General features: G+C 39.7%; 2 non-coding genes across 2 annotated transcripts; both read right to left on the bottom strand.

Annotated features, from left to right (window-relative positions):
* Nucleotides 1–238: 238 nt before the first annotated feature.
* On the bottom strand, nt 239–347 carry LOC129032199 (U6 spliceosomal RNA). Its single transcript, XR_008501225.1, has one exon. It is a non-coding gene; the product is annotated as a U6 spliceosomal RNA (small nuclear RNA).
* Nucleotides 348–7796: 7449 nt separating this feature from the next.
* On the bottom strand, nt 7797–7902 carry LOC129032207 (U6 spliceosomal RNA). Its single transcript, XR_008501232.1, has one exon. It is a non-coding gene; the product is annotated as a U6 spliceosomal RNA (small nuclear RNA).
* Between the last annotated feature and the right edge of the window lie 12182 nt (nt 7903–20084).

The following is a 20084-nucleotide window of genomic DNA, read 5'->3' as shown; positions in this document are numbered from 1 at the left end:
GGGGAAAACACCTAAGACAGTGATTCTCAAACTTTCATGTACTTCTGGATCACCTAGAGGGCTTATTAAAACACAGATTGCTATTACCAGGTAATATTAATGCTGCTCGTTCAGAGACCACACTTAGGGAATCCCAGGGCTCAGGATTGCTAGGAAGCGCTAAACTGTCTCCAATTCATAGTCATGCAAACAAGGAAACCCCATTAGCAAAATAATTTTATTTATTAATTTTTCTTTTTAAAATATGCAATGTGTCATGAATTTGTGTGTCATCCTTCCACAGGCACCATGCTAATCTTCTTTGTATTGTTCCAATTTTTTAGTGTATGTGCTGCCCAAGAGAACACAATTTTAGTAAAAATGAATTGGCCATATACTTAACTGAGGATCTTTAAATGCTACCCTTCTATTTTCTGACCCAGAATTTTCTGAGTGGGTCTTGTTTGCCAGCAAAGGAGTCCACAAATTTATAAGCATAGATTGCGTCAGAACAATGCCCTTTTGAGACTGCTTTCCAATGAATTAATCAGTGCTGAGTACTTGAAGAGCTTGAAAAGATCAATATGCATTTAAAGTCCGGAAGACTCATCATACCCTTTTTACAGTCAGAGCAGAGGTATTGGTAAATTGCTCTGAGATCCTCAGAGGGAGATTAACCAGCCAGCACTTATTGTTAGGGCATTTAAAGCATTTTATTTTCAGTAATACATTTAATAAATGTAAAACTAGCCACCTAAAATATGTACTTTTTTGTTTTATACTCATTCTGTGAACATAGAAAGCTTCATAATTTTCCAGATTTTCCTACCATGATCATATATTACTCTTATAATCAGAAAAAACAAACCCTAAAACAAACAAACAAAATAATCCAGAGCAACTAACCCTCTTGCTGCCTCTATTTAGTTAAACAAGGTGTATTTAATGAAGATTTTCTATATTGCAAGATATTTACTCTTTTTTTTTTTTTTTGAGATGGAGTCTCGCTCTGTCACCCAGGCTGGAGTGCAATGGCATGATCTCAGCTCACTGCAACCTCCTTCTCCCAGGTTCAAGCGATTCTCCTGCCTCAGCCTCCCGAGTAGCTGAGATTATAGGTGCCCGCCACCACACCTGGCTAATTTTTGTATTTTTAGAGACAGGGTTTCACCATGTTGGCCAGGCTGGTCTTGAACTCCTGACCTCAGGTGATCTTTGCACCTCGGCCTCTCAAAATGCTGGGATTATGGGCATGAGCCACTGCGCACAGCCTGATATTTACTTTTTTTTCCCTACAAACACACATGTATATCAAAGATTCCATGGGCTGTTTTTCACTACTATTTAAATCTACAATCTACAAGAAGTAGATTTTTTGAACAATAGCCTTTTAATATATCTTCTTATATGTGTATTTTTTCTTTTTAAAAAAGTAGCATTAGAGGTGGGGCAGCTTTTGAGAACAAAGTTCTTTTTTTAAAGAAAAAGTAAGCCATTTTCACTGTGGAGTAAATAAACAGAGGAATTCGGATCTCCCTGATTTAATTCCTTTGTGTTTACTTAGTGTGGGCTCATCTAGCCAGTGGTTGTTCTGTGAGCAAATAGTCTGGCAACACTTTCTTTAGAAAGAAAATGCACTTGCAGATGGATTTGCACCATCTACTCTGTCTCCTATGCCTCCAAGGCTGATGGCAAGTGACCAAAATGAAAAACTATGACCCAATGGTTTCACAAGTCTTCATCTTACACAGGGGCGGGACCACGGCTTCTTCCACGTCCTTCCATGGCTATGGCCACAGGCATCAGCAATACGGAAAGTAGACTCAACTTTGATCACATGGGCACAATCCTGAAAGTGAGACCAGTTGGGAACAATCTGTCCAGGGAGGCAGTCATGCCTCTTTCCATTCCCATGGAACTTTAGGGCAAAAGCCAACAGGCAGCTGCTTCTACTTTTTAAAAACTGCAATTCATCGGTCTAGTGTTTGGTTATCCTCCTTTAAACCTAAACAAAAATCTCAAAAGAGTCATGTGTTTTAAGAATAGGAAGTGAAACAGAGCAGTCCTGAAGGATCCACCTGTCTCCCATTTAGAATTCCTTGTTCATGTGTCCCTGAAATGACATTTACCTGGCTCCTCTTGGGGCCAGTGGATTGTGGCCCTCCAGGCAGCAGCCCCTAGGAAAGAGCATGTCTCCCACTGGGCTGGAGTCTGCACCAGGCCTTTCCTCCCAGGGCTTCAGGAGCAAGTCAGATAAAGTCCCATCCCTCTTCTACAGGATGGTATTTCTGGTATCCAAAGACTGTTATTTCATCTGCTTTGCATCTTGTGTTATTTCAGAACAAGGCTTTTAAAGGCTCTCAACTGTTCTTCAAATTACATGGTTGTCTCTCTTCTCATCCTCCTCCAGGGCTTTCCAGCCCATCGAAGTGCTGAGTACATACTCTATTTTGATGGGTGCTGAGGAGAGAACTCAAAAATTATAATCTTCCATAATTAAGACACACTACTTCTAGCAATGGAGTCTCATCTTTGAAAGTTTTATGATAGCCTTGCCATTTTACCAGCTCAAAATGAATTTGACATCAGCTAATCTCATGTCAACTTCCTAACTCAGGGTCTTTTAAAATTTTTTTTATTTTTTTATGTTTTCTTTTTTCAAAGCAAGATATGGAGTGGGAAGACTTGGAGTCCTTAATCCATGAACTTCCGTTAAACTGTCTTATGTCCAGGTATTTGAGCCTGAATATAAGACTTTATATTTGCCTGGTTAAATAGTGAAGAAAAAAACTGCTTCTCAGGGAAGGTAGACATTTCATGTAGTAACTGAGTAACTGAGGTTTTAGCATATCATTCATTGATAGCATATCAACACCTTTTCCATCTCAACTCTATCATTCAAAAATTATTAGCATGGGCCAAGCATGGTGGCTCATGTCTATAATCCCAGCACTTTGGGAGGCCGAGGCGGGCAAATCACCTAAGGTCTGGAGTTTGAGACCAGCCTGACCAACATGGAGAAACCCCATTTCTACTAAAAGTACAAAATTAGCCTGGCGTGGTGGCACATGCCTGTAATCCCAGCTACTCTGGAGGCTGAGGCAGGATAATCGCTTGAACCCGGGAGGCGGAGGTTGTGGTGAGCCGAGATTGTGCCATTGCACTCCAGCCTGGGCAACAAGAGTGAAACTCTGTCTCAAAAAAAAAAAAAATTATTAGCATGAACATAAAACAAAAATCAAAAAATACTTGTATGTGTCAGGCATTGTTTAAATGATTTTTGTAAATTAACTCATGTAATCCTCATAACAACTTTATGAGACAGGTCTTATTGTCATCAACATTTTAAGATTGAAGAAGCTGAGACACATAGAAGTTAATTACATGCCCAAAGTCACACAGGTAATATAATAAATGAAAGAGCTAGGATTCAAACCCAGCAGTCCGACTCCAGAAGAGGTGTGCTGAAGCGCTATGACTCTCAAAGCAACCCTTCCAGTTTTTGGTCATCTGTAGATTCGATTAAAGTGTCTTTTATTTCATTTATTTAGTTAGTTAGTTAGTTAGTTAGTTGTTTGTTTATTTGAGACAGGGCCTCACTCTGTAGCCCAGGCTGCAGTGCAGTGGCGTGATCTCTACTCACTGCACTCTCAACCTCCTGGGCTCAAGCAATCCTCCCACCTCAGCTTCCTGAGTAGCTGGGACCACAGATGCACGCCACCATGCCCCCAGCAAATTTTTAAAGTTTTTGTAGAGATGGGGTTTCACTGTGTTGCCCAAGCTGGTTTCAAACTCCTGGGCTCAAGCGATCTGCCTGCCTCAGCATCCCAAAGTGCTGGGATTAAAGGTGTGAGCCATTATGCCCAGCCTAAAACGTCTTTTATTTTTAAGAGGATACTAGTTTATTTATTCAGTACTTGCTGATTCCCAGGCCTTATGCTTGGCGCTGGGTACATGACACACAGAACAGATGTGGGGAAGATTGGGCACAGGGTGATTTCAGTTGTGACTGAAAGAAACATGACTCAAACTAGAGGAAGCCAAAAAGCAGAGTTATTGGCTCATATGTCCAAATTATAAGAGGAATGGATTTTGGTTTAGAGGCAATGGAATCTAGAGATAAAGATGCTGCGGTAAGGGGGATGGGTGAAATTTGTTACCAGTACAAGATGAGGAAAAGCCTGATTTTCATAAAATCATAAAATCAGCTAAAGAGCCAGGCTCACCACAAGCAAGAACCAGGGCAGCTTTAGGGACCCAAGGAGCATGAGATTCACTCAAGGCATCTTTGCTAGACTGAATCAACACTAATTATTTTTTTCTCTCCTTGTGTTCTTTCACTCAAGATTAATGAGGTACCTCTGCACACTAGTAGAATGGCTAAAATTAAAATGACTGACCATACCAAGTGTTGATGAGCATGTGGAGGAACAGGAACTCTCATATACCATTGGTAGAAATGCAAAATAGCACAACCTTTTTGCAAAATAGTATAGTTGTTTCTTAAGAAGTTAGACATGCATTTATTGTCTGACCCAACCATTCTACTACTAGGTATTTATGTAAGAGAAATGGAAACATATGTGCATAGTAAGACTTGAATATGAATGTTCATAGTACTTTGTTCATGATAGCCCCAAACTGGAAACAATCCAAATACCCATCAGAAAGTGAATGGATAAACTAGGATATCCATGCAATAAATTACTACTTAGCAATAAAAAGGTGTGAAGTACTGACGTACACAATGACGTGGGTGAATGTTAAAATAATTATGCTGAATGAAAGAAGCCAGACCAAAAAGATTGCATACTGTATGATTTCATGTATATCAAATTCTAAAAAATGCAAACTAATCTGTAGTGACAGAAAGGAGATCAGTGGTTTTCTGGGGTTGAGGAGTGCTGGAGGAAAAAATTACAAATGAACACAAAGAATACTTTCTGGGGCCGGGCATGGTGGCTCACGCCTGTAATCCCAGCATTTTGGGAGGCCAAGGTGGGTGGATCACTTAAGGTCAGGAGTTCAAGACCAGCCTGGCCAACATGGTGAAACCCTGTCTCTACTAAAAGTACAAAAATTAGCCAAGCATGCTGGCGTGTGCCTGTAGTCCCAGCTACTTGGGAGGCTGAGGCATGAGAATCACTGGAACCCAGGAGGCAGAGGTTGCAGTGAGCTGAGATCATGCCATTGCACTCCAGCCTGGGCAACAGAGGGAGACTCCATCTCAAAAAAAAAAAAAAAAAAAAAAAAGAAACCTTTTTGGGGTGACGAATATGTTTATTAGCTTGATTGTGGTGATGGTTTCACAAGTATACACATATGTCTAAATGTATCAAATTCTACACTTAAAATATGCATAGTCAACTAGGTGTCAATTATATCTCAAAAAAGCTGCTAAAAAGGTTTTAATATGCTGTTTAAAATGTTTTCTACAATCTTCATTACAGAACTGGAAATGTGATGACTATCCCTCTCCTCTTTCAGTCACCGCCCAGTCTTAAGATAATACTTTCTTGGAAATCATATTATAGTGTGCTCATGTGCAGTGTCCACTTCATGGTTTACATTATACAGAAATAGTTTGCTTTTCTATTGAAATAATTATTAAATGTGTGCTAATGTCTTAATGAGCCTTTGGTAAATTAGTCTTTGAAGGTGTTGACTTTGGTGGATTTTAAATGCCTTTGGGGAATACAATATTTGATTAATGGTTTCATATAGCCCAACGCATTTTTACATGGGAAACTGGTAAATCAGTAAATTCACTAGAATTTTTACATTTGTAAAGGATTTTTACGTTTGTAGGAACATTAAAAATCATTAGGAAACATTAGAAATCATCTACTTCAACTGTGACATTTAGGCTACAGTTATTTGACTAGGTTTTTTTTTTAAATTTATGATATAATGAATTTTAAAACGATCTTGTTGGGCAATGACACACCCCCTAGAAATAAATAATGATAACAATCTTGTCAGATCGTAAAATTTGTTTGAATTTTACACAATCAATCTCTGATTTATTCAGTGTAGAGACCCTCGTTTTTCACAGGTAAAAAAGGATGGGAAAGATATGGTTGTCACTTGCCTGATGGTGCCTTTCTGAAGTCAGCTGGGTTTTCTTTTCTTTTCTTTCTTTCTCTCTTTAATTTCTTTTCTTTCCAACATGGGAAACTTTACTTTTAAAACTTTCTGAGTGATTTTTTAAAATATTTAATTGACAAAGATTGTATATATTCAAGGTGTACAATGTGATGATTTGTTATACATATGCATTGTGTAAGGATTGCCAAAATCAAATTAATTAACATATCCACCACCACCCATGCTGTACCTTAGATAACCAAAACGTTTTCATCTTATAACTGAACATTTGTACCCTTTGACCAACAGCTATTTCTTCACCAAGTTCTGGACAAGGGTTTTGTAAACATGGTGGCCTCGGGTAGGCTCCCATATCCTTTTTGTATTGATGAGCCATTATGTAGAGTAATAATGTTGGTATGATCCTAGCCTTTGGTCTGTTTTTTAATTGGTAAAGAACAACAACAATCACATAACCATGATAAATTTCCACCAATCAGATAAACATTATTTAAATAGCAGTAGTTGTCAAAAGTATTTTAAACAATCTAAAAATTAAGACATCTAGTTCATTTCAATAGCAGTTTGGGCACATGTTCAATTTATTTTTCTATCACTTTTTGGGACAACTAGCTAACCTTTTGCAATAAAATACAAAATAAAATAATGTGAGAGATCTAAAACATACCTAACACAAAAATTTATTTTAGATATATGGAAAGTTTAAAAACCATAAAAGTACTAGAATAAAATATATGAATGTGGATTATATTCTTTTATGGCAAAGACTCAACACATATCCCATATTCCCTGTGAGAAAAGCTCTTTCTGTACATGCCCCCCACAAGATAAGCCCCTTGTATCTTGTGACTTCCGTACTTCCTGGCCACAGCTCATTTGTTGGGAGATGGGCGGAGACAGGAACTTGACCCCTGGACGAGCCAATCTACTAGATGAACTGTGTGAATCAGCTTCTGTTTCCCACAAATTGAAATTGGGGCACAGAGATACTAGTCCACTTGTCAGTGGTTTTGGAACTGAGGTGGCTACATCAGAGTGATGTGTATGGATAAACAACTTATCAAAGAGGAGGAAAGGAGAATGAAGCAGTTGCTTAGAGAGAAGCAGAGAGGAGAGAGAAGGCAAGCTTAGAGAAATGGATAAAGATGTTTTGATTCTGGACAAGATTTCAATTTCTGGTTCCAATATCTCATGAAGCCTGGCTAAATTTTCTACATCTGGCTTCCATTTCAAATCCCCTGTATTATAATTAATTTCCCTTTAATTAATCCTGCTTCTATTTCTTGCAAACAAAAAAGCCTAGACTGACGCAATAATCTTGGCAAAATACCAAGTATGATATTACACATAGAACCCCTAAAAAATGTTTTTTAAAAATCTGTTCTCATAAAAATGAAAAATGTCTTTATCTAAAAAAACATAAACAGCATTAAACTGGAAGAACAACTGGGGACAGAGAACTACACATATATGAAAAAGAGCTACATTTTTAATATCATTGAAAATTCATACAAAAAGGTAAATATTCTAATAGAAAAATTATCCAATGTCTTAAATAGGCCATTCCCAATAGAAGAAATACAAACAACCAATTTATATATAAAATGTTTGGATGCAAAATAAACAATAAAGAAATATTAGTTTTGGTCAAGCAGATAGGCAGTCTTCTACCTGCTCTCCTACTTCTAATATTTTTAAAAATGTATTTTTAAAATATCAAATGCTTCAGGAATTTGCATGTCATTCTTGCACAGGATCATGCTAATTTTCTCTATATAGTTCCAATTTTAGTGTATGCACTGGCAGAGCCAGCACATCCTACTTCCAATTTTACTTTCACTATACAGTCATGTGCTGCATAACAATGTTTCAATCAGTGACAGGCCACATACACTACAGTGGTCCTGTAAGATTATAATACTGTATTTTTACTGTACCTTTTCTATGTGTAAATACACAAACACCATTGTGTTATAATTGCCTACAGTATTCAGTCCAATAACATGCTGTACAGGTTTGTAGCCTAGGAGCAATACGCCACATCATATAGTCTAGGTGTGTAGTAGGTCACACCATCTAAGTTTGTCTAAGTTCACTCTATGGTGGTCACACAATGATGAAATCACCTAATGATGCATTTCTCAGAATAGTACCCCATCATTAAGTGATGCAAGGCTGTAGTCTTTTCTTTTCTTTTTCTTTCTTTCTTTTTCAGACAGAGTCTTGCTCTGTTGCCCAGGCTAGAGTGCAGTGCCGCCATCTTGGTCATTGCAACCTCTGCCTCTCAGGTTCAAGCGATTCTCATGCTTCAGCCTCCAGAGTAGCTGGGACTACAGGCATGCACCACCATGCCCGGCTAATTTTTGTATTTTTAGTAGAGACAGGTTTTTTGCCATGTTGGCCAGGCTTGTCTCGAACTCCTGACCTCAAGTGATCCACCCACCTCGGCCTCCCAAAGTGCTAGGATTACAGGTGTGAACCATTGCGCCTGACCTGTAATCTTTTCTTAATGCCAGGGTGCTCCCTTCAAATCATAAATGGGAACAATTTACTATTCTGCTAAAATCCCTCCAGTGGCTCTCCATCTCACCAAGAGAAAGCCACCATCCTCAGGACGATGTGGCAGCCCTCATTACCTCACTAACCTCATCCCCCACTCTCCTACTTGCTCCCTTTGCCCCTGCCTCTTGCATACTGCCTTGTTGCTATTGCTTGAACATAACAGGCGTACTCCAGCCTCCACAACTTGGTCCTGGTTGTTTTCTCTGCCCCAGATGCTCTTCCCCCCGAACCCCCTCCACCCCTACCAGTATGTCTATGCCTTTTTCTTTTACCTTCTTCCAATCTTAGCTGAAAAGCCATCTTCTCAGAGAGGGCATCCCTGACCCCTGCACTTAACATTGATGCCCCTCACTTACTGCACTGCCTGTTGCCTCCTGTGTCATGTGTCTCCATGACATTTGCCACCTTCTAGTGTACAATACCACTTACTTATCTTGTTTATTGTCTATCTCTTCACACCTAGAATGGAAGCTCCATTGTGGCAAGGATTTATCCCCAGCTCCTAGTACATAGCCAGGCACATAGTGGACACTCAATAAACATTTTTTGAATGAAAAAGTAAAAAAAGGATAATATCAGAGTTGGACAGAGTCTAGGAAATGGTTACTTTGGCATACTATTAATGAGAATGTAAGTTGGTGCAATATTTCTGAAGAATAATGTGGCAATGGGGATTAAAATCTTAAAAATGTATCACTCTTGTGTAACATCAGTTACTTTGAGAAATTCATGATAACCAAATAATATGTTAGTTAGAGCCCTTTTGGTTGCAAATAACAGGAAGCCACTTGTGCTAACTTAAGTACTAATAATAGAGTGGTTATTTATTTATTTATTTATTTATTGGGACGCAGTTTTGCTCTTGTTGCCCAGGCTGGAGTGCAATGGAGCGATCTCAACTCACCACAACCTCCACCTCCCAGGTTCAAGCTATTCTTTTGCCTCAGCCTCCCCAGTAGCTGGGATTACAGGCATGCACCACCACACCTGGCTAATTTTGTATTTTTAGTAGAGACGGGGTTTCTCCATGTTTGTCAGGCTGGTCTCAAACTCCCGATCTCAGGTGATCTGCCCGCCTCAGCCTCCCAAAGTGCTGGGATCACAGACGTGAGCCACCACACCCAGCCAGAGTGATTTATTATGATACATTATATGCCATATTACAGAGGAAGAAAGAAAGAATGCACTATGTGGGACATTTAGACAGCTCTGCCAAACCCACTGGCTTAAGTTAGTCTTCCCAGGAAACAAATGGAGACAGAAAGTTTTCTGGGCAGTGCTCTTTGAATCAATACCTTTAACAGAGTGAAGGAAGCAGGACTGAGCAAAGGGCAAAGTTGAACTGAGATGCCAGTGCAACCCATGCTACAGTTAATTCCATGGTGAGCTCTGGCATTGTTCCTTTTTGAGGCAAGCGACTCAGACCTTTATATCGACATATTAACCAATAATTACTTGTAGGATAATCCTGGAAAGGTGTGCAGCCTTGGTCCAAACAGCTGCCTTAGTACAAGGGCAAATCCTGGGAACTGACTCAGCTTTGAGCCATCAGTAACCGACTCTCCTGGCATCTGGGGCAATGGATACCTTGGTCCTGATGGGGAGGATCTGTGAAGCAGCATACTGTAGCATCTGCTCTACCAGGGAAACTAAAGAAAGTTTAGTTTCCTCCAGGCCTTAGGATAATTGGAACCAGACACTTGGATGCTGCCAGGGCTTTCTCTCGTCTGTTTCTTTCTATGCATCTCTCTCACTCTGGACTGTTTTCCCAGTTTCTTATTTCACAGGGTCAAAGATTATCTCCAACAGCTTCATCCTCAGAGAGAGGGTAACTCTGAATGGTCCAGTTTGGGTCACTGTCCATCCATGGACCTAACCGAACAACTATAGTAGAGGGTAATGTTGTTACTTAGTACTAATATGGTGGCACCTGCTGTAATCATTTGTATTCAAAGAAGTAGAGAAAGGGGGCAAACCCATACTTGCATGTGCCACATCTATAGAGTCAGGAAAAAAAAAATCTCAAAGAATATAAATTAAAGTGTTAACAGTAGTTACTTTTCGGTAGTAGAATTGACAATGGTTTCTTTTTCCTCTTTTTCATTTTGTATACCTTTTTTGTCATTGTTATATGTCTAATAATATTCTGGGAACTGGTGTGAAAAAAAAATCTGGCTTAACTTTGCAAAGCTTATTTCATCAAATTGCAAACAAACTAAACAGGGATGATTTTTAAAGAAAATATTTAATTGGCTCATGGTTCTGCAGGCTGTACAAGCATGCCTCCAGCATCTGCTCCTGGCGAGGGCCTCAGGAAGCTCGCAATCATGGCAAAAGGTGAAAAGGGAGCAAGCATGTCACATGGTGAGAACGGGAGCAAGAGAGAGAGGAGGGGGAGGTCCCAGACTCTTCTAAACAACCAGATCTTACATGAACTGAGCAAAAACTTGCTTACCACCAATAGATGGTACTAAACCATTAATGAGGGACCCACCTCCACGATCTAGTCATCTCCCACCAGGTCCCACCTCCAACATTGGGAATCACATTTCAACATGAGATTTGGAGGAGACAAACATCCAAACCATATTATTCTGCCCCTAACTCCCCAAATCTCATGTACTTCTCATATTTTAATACAATCATGCCTTCCCAATAGTCCCCCAAAGTCTTAACTTGTCCATTATTGACTCAAAAGCCTCAGGTCCAAAGTCCAAAGTCTTATCTGGAGATGAGTTTCTTCCACGTATAAGCCTATAAGATAAACAAGTTACTTACTCCCAAGATACAATGGTGGTACAGGCGATGGGTAAATATTCCCATTCTAAAAGGGAGAAATTGACCAAAAGAAAGGAGCAATAGGCCCCACACAAGTCTGAAACGCAGAAGGGCAAACATTAAATCTTAAAGCTCCAAAACAATCTCTTTTAACTCCATGTCCCACATCTTACAGTGAGGGGTGGACTCCCAAGGCCTTGGGCAGCTCCACCCCTGTGGCTTTGCAGGGTACAGCTCCTGTGTGTGCTCTCATGGGTCGGAGTTGGGTGCCTATGGCCTTTCCACACTGAGGCTGCAAACTGCTGGTGCCTCTACCATTCTTGGGTCTGGAAGGCAGCTGTCCCTTTCCCACAGCTCCACTAGGCAGTGCCTTGGTGAGGACTCTGTGTGGGGGTTCTAACCCTACATTTCTTTCAGCAGTGCCGTAATAGAGTTTATCTATGGGTAATCTGTCCTGCAGCAGGCTTCTGCCTGGGCACCTAGGGTTTTCCTGTACCTCCTCTGAAATCTAGGCAGAAGTTGCCAAGCCTTCTTGCTTGCATTCTATGTGCCTACAGGCTTAACACATGGAAGCCACCAAGGGCTTATGACTTGTGCTCTCCAGAGTGGCAGCCCAAGCAGTATCTGGTGCCCTTTGAGCCTTGGCTGTAGCTGGAGCAGCCTGGATGCAGGAAGCAGTATCATGAGGCTGCACAGGGCAGCGGCACCCCAGGCCTGGTCCCAAAACCATTCTTTCCCTGTAGGTCTCTGGGCCTGTGATGGGAAGGGCTGCATCAAAGATTTCTGAAATGACTTCGCATTTAGTCATGCTCCCTTTTAGTCATGCTAATCTCTCTAGTAAGTGGTTGTTATCCAGACCACTTGGATTCTTTCTCTACCTCAGGACCAGGCTGCAAATTTTCCAAACTTTTATGCTCTGCTTCCCTTTTAAATATGAATTCCAACTTTAAGTCGTTCCTTTGCTCCTGCATCTGATTTAGGGTGTTAGAAGCAGGCATGTCACTTTTTGAATGCTTTGCTGCCTAGAAATTTCTTCTACCAGATACTGTAGGTAATCACTCTTGAGTTTAAACTTCCACAAAGCCCTAGGACATGGACATAATGAAGCCAAGTTCTTTACTAGGGAGTAACAATGGTGATCTTTCCTCCAGTTCCCAGTAAGTTTCTCATTGCCATCTGAGACCTTATCAAGCATATTTCTATCAGCATTTTGATCACAACCATTTAGCTAGTCTGCAAGAAGTTCCAGACTTCCCCTCATCTTCCTATCTTTTTCTGAGCCCTCCAAACTCTTCCAGCCTCTATCTGTTACCCAGTTCCAAAGCTGCTTCCACATCATCAGGTATCTTTTCAGCAAAGCCCCACTGCTCATTATCAATTTTATTAGCCCGTTCTTGCATTGCTATAAAGAAATACCTGGAGCTGGGTAGTTTGTAAAGAAAACAGGTTTAACTGGTTTACAGTTCTGCAAGCTATACAAGCATGCCTTCAGCATCTGCTCCTGGTGAGGGCCTCAGGAAGTTTCCAATCGTGGTAGAAGGCAAAGGGGGAGCAAGCATGGTGAGAGCAGAAGCAAGAGAGAGAAGGGTGAGGTCCCAGACTCTTTTAGACAACCGGATCTCATGTAAACTAACTGAGTGAGAACTCACTTATCACTAAGGGGATGGTGCCAAACCATTCATAAAGGATCTGCCCTCATGATCCATTCACCTTTCACCAGGCCCACTTCCAAAACTGGAGATCACATTTCAACATGAGATTTGGAGGGGACAAAACATCCAAACTGTATCACCTTCTTACATCCTGTAGCTCCTTAATCTTCTATAGTGTGACCATGCAATAAATACAAACTTGAAACAAAACCATCCATTGCGTTTGCCAAAATGTAGGCTGAAAGAGGGCAGTGTAAACCATTGACAAGGATGTCTTCAATATCCTAGCACGCTACCTGCTGGGAGGTCCAGCACAGCAGTGGCCTATTTGAAATTGCTCTGTTAGCTTTTATGTTTATATTAACATATTCATCCATTCATTTAACTGATGTTGGTGAGTACCTATATGCTGGGAAATATAAAGAAAAACAACAGAACCCTACTCTGAATGAGCTAAGGATCCAGTAAATAGAATGGTAGACTATGTGTCTGAGTGTGTGTGTACAAAATATATATTTGCATATATACTCAAATAGTTATAATAAAATGTATGAAATATTAAATGCATTAAGATCCATACTTGAATAGTTCTCTGAGTGTTAAAAAAAGGATGAGTTACTTCTGGGTGGGTTGGCTTCATGGAGAACTTCAGTTTAAATGATTGTTTTGAGATTTCAGCTGAACAATATCATTATCTATCTATCTATATATGTATATATATATTTGTTGTTGTTGTTATTGTTGTTGTTGTTCATTTTGTTTTAACCAAGCTTCTGGATTACATATCCCCTATACCAGTGGGATGCACAGGCTTTAAAAAAAGGGGGGACCCTAAAGAACTAGTATTAAATGTTTTTGATTAAATAAAACTCTCACAAGTTTCAGGGAGGGAAAAGAAAGGTGGAGTTTTAAGGCCCTGAGGGTCTGGGAGAGTGGGAAGGACTGTGGAATGTGGAGGCTGTCAAGGCTGATTCCCTTATGCTAAGAAATGCCTGGGTCTGAGACTGATTACCCTAAGACAAGCAAACACCAGCTCTTCCCTAAGGAGACTGTCCTGTATTAAAAAATATAAGCTGGAGAAATGAAGTAGCTACTCGATTAAGTAATGAGATATAAATGTACGTTGGATGGTAGAAAGCCTAATGTTTCCCATTACAGTTGGAAAGGAGGCTGAGCTTCAATGTGGAGGGAAAAACTTAACCTAATGCACTGAGCACAGAAAAGGGGTGGAGAACACAGCGGTGTGGCCCCGCTGATTGAAGACCGGACATGAGAAGCTTTTTCTCATTCTGGATGTTTTCTTCTTTGGGTTGAAACCAGTACTTTACTTCACCCTGTCTCTAGAGGTTATCTTTCTCCAATTTGCATTGTTCCTCAGAAGAAACACAGGAAACACAGGAAGACATTCCCTAAGACAGCTGGCTTCCCCTCACAGCTAAGAGGTACCAGGCACTTAAAACACTTTTAAAGCCAAAGAATCAGACTTCTTTCTGACCCAAGCTCAGAAAGAAAGGGATATTAATGAAATCACTTATGGATACAATAGAAACTCAACAGGAAACTCTTGGTTCTACCTTAGAGTGGAATTCTAAAATTTTACTTTTCAGTAAAATAAATTTCATCCTGTCACTCAACTGCTGAAGAACCTATTATCTTGTAATTCCTGGGCCAGCAATATCTGGGCATTCCAGTGACACTGATGGTCCAATGACAGGCAGGTTCTCAGGACCCCCTTCCCTTCTTCCTTTCCCTCTCTACTCTCAGCCAGCTGTCTCACCAGCTACCATTATCCAGAGAGATTTAAGGGCAAGAGTTGCAGGTTAACTCTCTCCCTAAATTTCAATTTAGATCTACTCCAATTATATAATGTTTTTTTCAGTTGGTCTGTTCAAATTCTATGTAAAAATTTTCTGTCAAAGCTCTTTGCAGAATACTAAGTTCATAAGTGATATTTTATAAATTCCTGTTATTTGCTTTATTACTTGGAGTTTATCTTTTTTATATCTAACCTTCTGGTAGTGACATGGTTTGACTGTGTCCACACCCAAATCTCACCTTGAATAGTAATAATCCCCACGTGTCAAGGGCGGGACCAAGTGGAGATAATTGAATCATGGGGGCGGTTTCCCCCATGCTATTCTCATGATAGTGAGTGAGTTTCTCATGAGAGCTGATCGTTTTGTAAGGGGCTTCCCCCTTCACTTGGTACTCATTTCTCTTTCCTGCTGCCATGTGAAGAAGGACATATTTGCTTCCCTTTCCACCATGATTGTAAGTTTCCTGAGGTCTCCCCAGCCCTGCGGAACTGAGTTAATTAAACCTCTTTTCTTTATAAATTACCCAGTTTTGGGTATTTCGTCATAACAGCATGAGAACAGACTAATACAGGTACATTATTATCATCAATGAATGTTTTGTCAAATGAAAATAAAGGCGGAATTTCTAAACTGGATTCTAATTGGAGCATCAACTCTAAACTCAATTTTTTATAACAAAATTTTTTTTATGGTATTACGCTAACTTTTACAATAAAGGATACTGAATGAGCAAACTATACCAATGTATATGAATATGCCAATGATAAAAATTTGTGGCTAGATCCTTTCCTATAGAAAGGTGATGTGCAATGGAGTTCTGAGTTGAAAGTTCTGGATTCCAGGTTCTACCTTATAAGGTTGCTGAGAGATTCAAATAAAAAAAATGTATGGAAAGCATTCCACACAATTCCTAACATTCACTTTAAGCTGGGGACAAAATTGATTAGAATTGTATCTGGGCCACATTTCGTACTATTTCACCCTCCCACATCAAATTTCTCAGCTTTTTTAGTAGTGTTGAATCAATATGGTGGCCAGAGAGACTAGAACTGGAGGCAGGAAGACCAGGAGGACGATTCTTGGTTGCTGTGCCAGTTCTTGAATCCCCTTTACATAGGAGAATTTCGGTAATACTTGAAGGTTAAGAAAAGTAAACAAACCAGGGGTACCAATCTACATAATAAGAAATAGGGGCCGGAGAGAGGGGCAGGAAAGTCATATAGGCTGAGGTATAGGAGAGAATTTGTGGGGGCTGAGAGTGCTCTGCTCCAGAACTCTGGAGTGTTCTGTGGGGTGTGGCAGAAAAGGAGGACGGAAATTTTAAGAAGAGTTTATATAGTATACACTATAATATTCCTTGTGAAATGCAAGTAAAGGCTACAATTCCCTTTAAATCCCTTTTGTCAGATGGACTCTTGCTTAGAATGCAAGAGACTAGGCCATTTAGGGTCCTGGAATCCATTTATCTTATTATAAACTCTATAGTTGGTAGCCAATTATGAACATAATTAATACTTACCCATCCCTGTATAGCAATTTATGTAAGTATGCTCCTATAAAGCTTACTGGTTCATCACATACAGGCAGATGTGGAATCCCATTTGAGGCTCAACTGGAAATCCTAAAACATATACAAAATAATGTTCCTGATGTTGAATAAATTATATTTTAAGAGGTTTAACTTATTTTGAAATTGAAAAATATGACAAAACAAATGGCTGATTTAATGAAAAAAAAATCCAACTGTTTGGATGGCATTGCATAGTAGAAAACACACTTCGTAAAATAATTGATTACAATTTTTATTTCCAAAAATTGTGTTGGTGATGCTGCCATGACTGTATATAGTCTGGGAAGCAAATACATATGAGGTTAAAGGAGAAGGGCACTGCTCTGGCATTTCAAAAGAGATTGTTTCATAAGAAGAGGACCTGAAGCTGAGTGTGGTGTCCCAGCTACTCAGGAGGCTGAAGCGGGAAGATCACTTGAGCCTAGGAGTTTGAGGCTGCAGTGAGCTATGATTCTGCCACTGCACTCCAGCCTGGGTGACAGAGTGAGACTCTGTCTCTGAAAAAATAAGTAAACAAAAGATAAATGAAAATATTTAAGGCTTTATAAGAAACTAGATTTTACTGAATACTGAGGAAGATAACCCACATGGAGCGAGGAAGAAAAATATTTGTTGACTGTCCACTCTGTGCTTTTACTCCTCAGACTGACCGTAGAAGCAGACATGTGCTAGTTGCCTGCCTAGTTCCTTTTCCCTTCCTCTAGTTGTTGACTGGTATTTCTACAGGAAATTCACCTCAGCCATGAGGTTGGAGAAGATTATTCCCCTCAGGTTCAGGGAAACTCATGATTGGCTTGCACTTGCCTCTTCCCTCTGGCCAGTGATGAGTCATGGATGGGCACACAACCCAATTCAGGCCAGTGAGAGAGAGAGAGAGGAAAGAGAGAGAGAGAGAGATTCCAAGATGTATGCACAACTCTCTTCCCTTGGATGGAGAGGTGGGACTATGTGATGTCTAGAAGCTCTGAAGCCATCCTGCTACCAAAAGGGGAGAGTCTGGAGATGCCATGAGTTGGGGTGCCCTGTGGTATATGATACAGTGACTAGAGAAATGGAGAAACTAAGTCCTTGGGGACATTCTTTGCACAGCTGGATCAGCCTTCCCTGAAACTCGCCTTGACTCTGGTCTTTCCCATTACAGAGCAAATAAATTCTCTTTGTTCATTTAACTCAAAGCCAATTTGAGTTAAATTTTCCATCAGTTGCAACCAAAATGTTGCAAACTGATACAGAAGATACCTTCATTTTACAGAAGAAGAAACTGAAATCCAGAAAGATTTAAACATTCTCCAAATCACATAGGTAGTAAGAGGTGAAGCCAAGATTCAGATCCAAGTGTTTCTGACCAGTGTTTTTTCAAGATGACTGTGACATTCTAGAAGTTCCAGGGAGGTAGCAGATGAAATGATGAGCTTAATTTCAAGGGTATATTGTGCCTTATTAGCTTACAACAATGGCAAGTGTGTGTGTGTGTGTGTGTGTGTGTGTGTGTGTGTGTGTGTGTGTGTGTGTATTCGACAGTTTTACTGTAACTCAAAAATGTGTTACTGGAAAATAGGGCACTACAAATAATCTGAGGCCAGAGTTTTACATAATGAATCCAAATTCCTAGTTGCCTTAAGTACTTGTAGAAAGCAGGCTTCAGACAACATAATAAGCATCAATTCAACAGGTTGGCCTTCTACATCTGTCCTCAAACTTGCCTGTGTAGCTTCTTCTCCCACTTCTTCCTCTCATGAGTCCTTTGCAACAAACTGTCCTGCCAGCAAATCTTCTCTCACGATTTTCCTCATGTTCTGGCTTTCACTAGAAAGTCTCAGACTTTCCTCATGCTCTCCCCTCTTTCCTAAACTCCATTTCCCTTTTTCTCTTTTCTGTTTGCCTAATTCCTGTTCAGACCTCAAAGCACAGCTTCACCTATCATGAACTTTTTACCTATTTCATCAGCTAGAAATAATCTTTCTCTTTTCTGAACTCCCACAAACTTTAATCTGTACTCCTGTTATGGCCTCTGTCATTGTCCCATTTTCCCAAGAGACTACTTTTTTTTTTTTTAGATCTGGATACATGTTTGATTCATCTTTTGCTTCTTTGCCAGAAGCTAGCATGATGTCTGGAATATTGTAGGTACTCAGCAAATACTTGTTGAATGGATAAAGAATGGATGGATGATTTTAAATATGTGCATTGTCTCAAATATCTGACACAGGTCCTATTTTACAACAGAATACAAAAGAGCTTTATGAAAACTCCATCACAGCAGTAGACGAGTTTCCAGTCCAGATTGTGATTTTAATCATGGAATTTCACTTGTCTGTTTTTCAGTTCTGTTTTCTAATTAGAGATTGTGTAAGTCTAATCCAGAGTTCATAGCTATTTTCCTGATTTACAGCTCACAATGTAATCAACTTGAATAAGTCATTCTTATTGTGGACACCCATGTTAACCAGAAAAACCATGGCCATGTTAGGGAGATTTGATTTGTAGCCAAATCCACTTATACCCTCTTGAAAACTAAATCTGGCAGAAATCCAACTGCTCCAGTCAAATACACATTTAGCCACACTGTGCATTAGATATGCCTGGTGACCTCAGAAAAATACACTTGAATAGAAATGCTGGCTTAAAGTACTATAATATGATTGTAGTTCAGAACAAAACTTTTACTTAAGAACAGCCATCGTCATTCTTCTTTTATCTAATGTGTATTTGAAAATATATTTGACTTTAAGCCTATAAAAAAATTTCAAAAGATCTGCTATACTATTAATCAGAAAATAAGTATTCTTCTAAAACATGTATTCAAAACACATTAAAAACAGACCTTTTCTTTACACGCTCCCTTCCTTTTTTGTGCCACTCCAAACCAGTAGCCATTTTGACAGTATATCAAAAGAAATCGTATCACAAAATTTAAAAAACTAGAACCCGTGTCTTTTAGAATGTTCTAACCTAGGATTTACAGTAATATCTGTGGTTTTATTGCCTGTTGAACTAAGAGTTCCTGTTGGTGCTGAGCAATGAACAAGAACTCCATTCTCCTGGTTCCGATTTTCAGTTCCAATTTCTCCTCCCTTCACACCTACACACACACACACACACACACACACACACACACACAGCTTCTACAAACACATTTTCTTTTTACTTTGGAAGTGATATAAGGGCTGAGCAGTGTTTCCTCAGTAATAATCCAATTCCTAATCTGTGCCTAGCCAGATGATAGCCACCTCTCATTTTAGCATATTTTTGGTGACAGTATCTTCTGCTAATATAGCAAGCACTGTGTAGGGGAACTGAGAAACTTTTAAATTCTTAAGGTTTCTTATGTATTTCTCAAATTGAGTTTTACTTCATTTCTAAGGCCCAATATTACTATTATAATTTAGGCACCCTCTGGTGGTGAACAGAACACAAATAATTCTCCTAAACATTGAGTTATTTAAGCTTAACGGGCAATTTTACAGTTTATGACATAAATATTATTTTTGTCATAAATAGTGTTATGGTCTAAATCCTTATGTTTGAGGCAAGTGCTGCCTTAGTTACTTGTGTGTATATGGCTTTGTCCTGTGAAAGTGCTATTTGTAAATCATGGAATGCCACACAAATATCAGG

This window comes from Pongo pygmaeus, chromosome 11 (assembly GCF_028885625.2).
Source record: "Pongo pygmaeus isolate AG05252 chromosome 11, NHGRI_mPonPyg2-v2.0_pri, whole genome shotgun sequence".
In the NCBI taxonomy this organism is placed as follows: Eukaryota; Metazoa; Chordata; class Mammalia; order Primates; family Hominidae; genus Pongo; species Pongo pygmaeus.
This window is presented reverse-complemented; position numbering and strand designations above follow the sequence as displayed.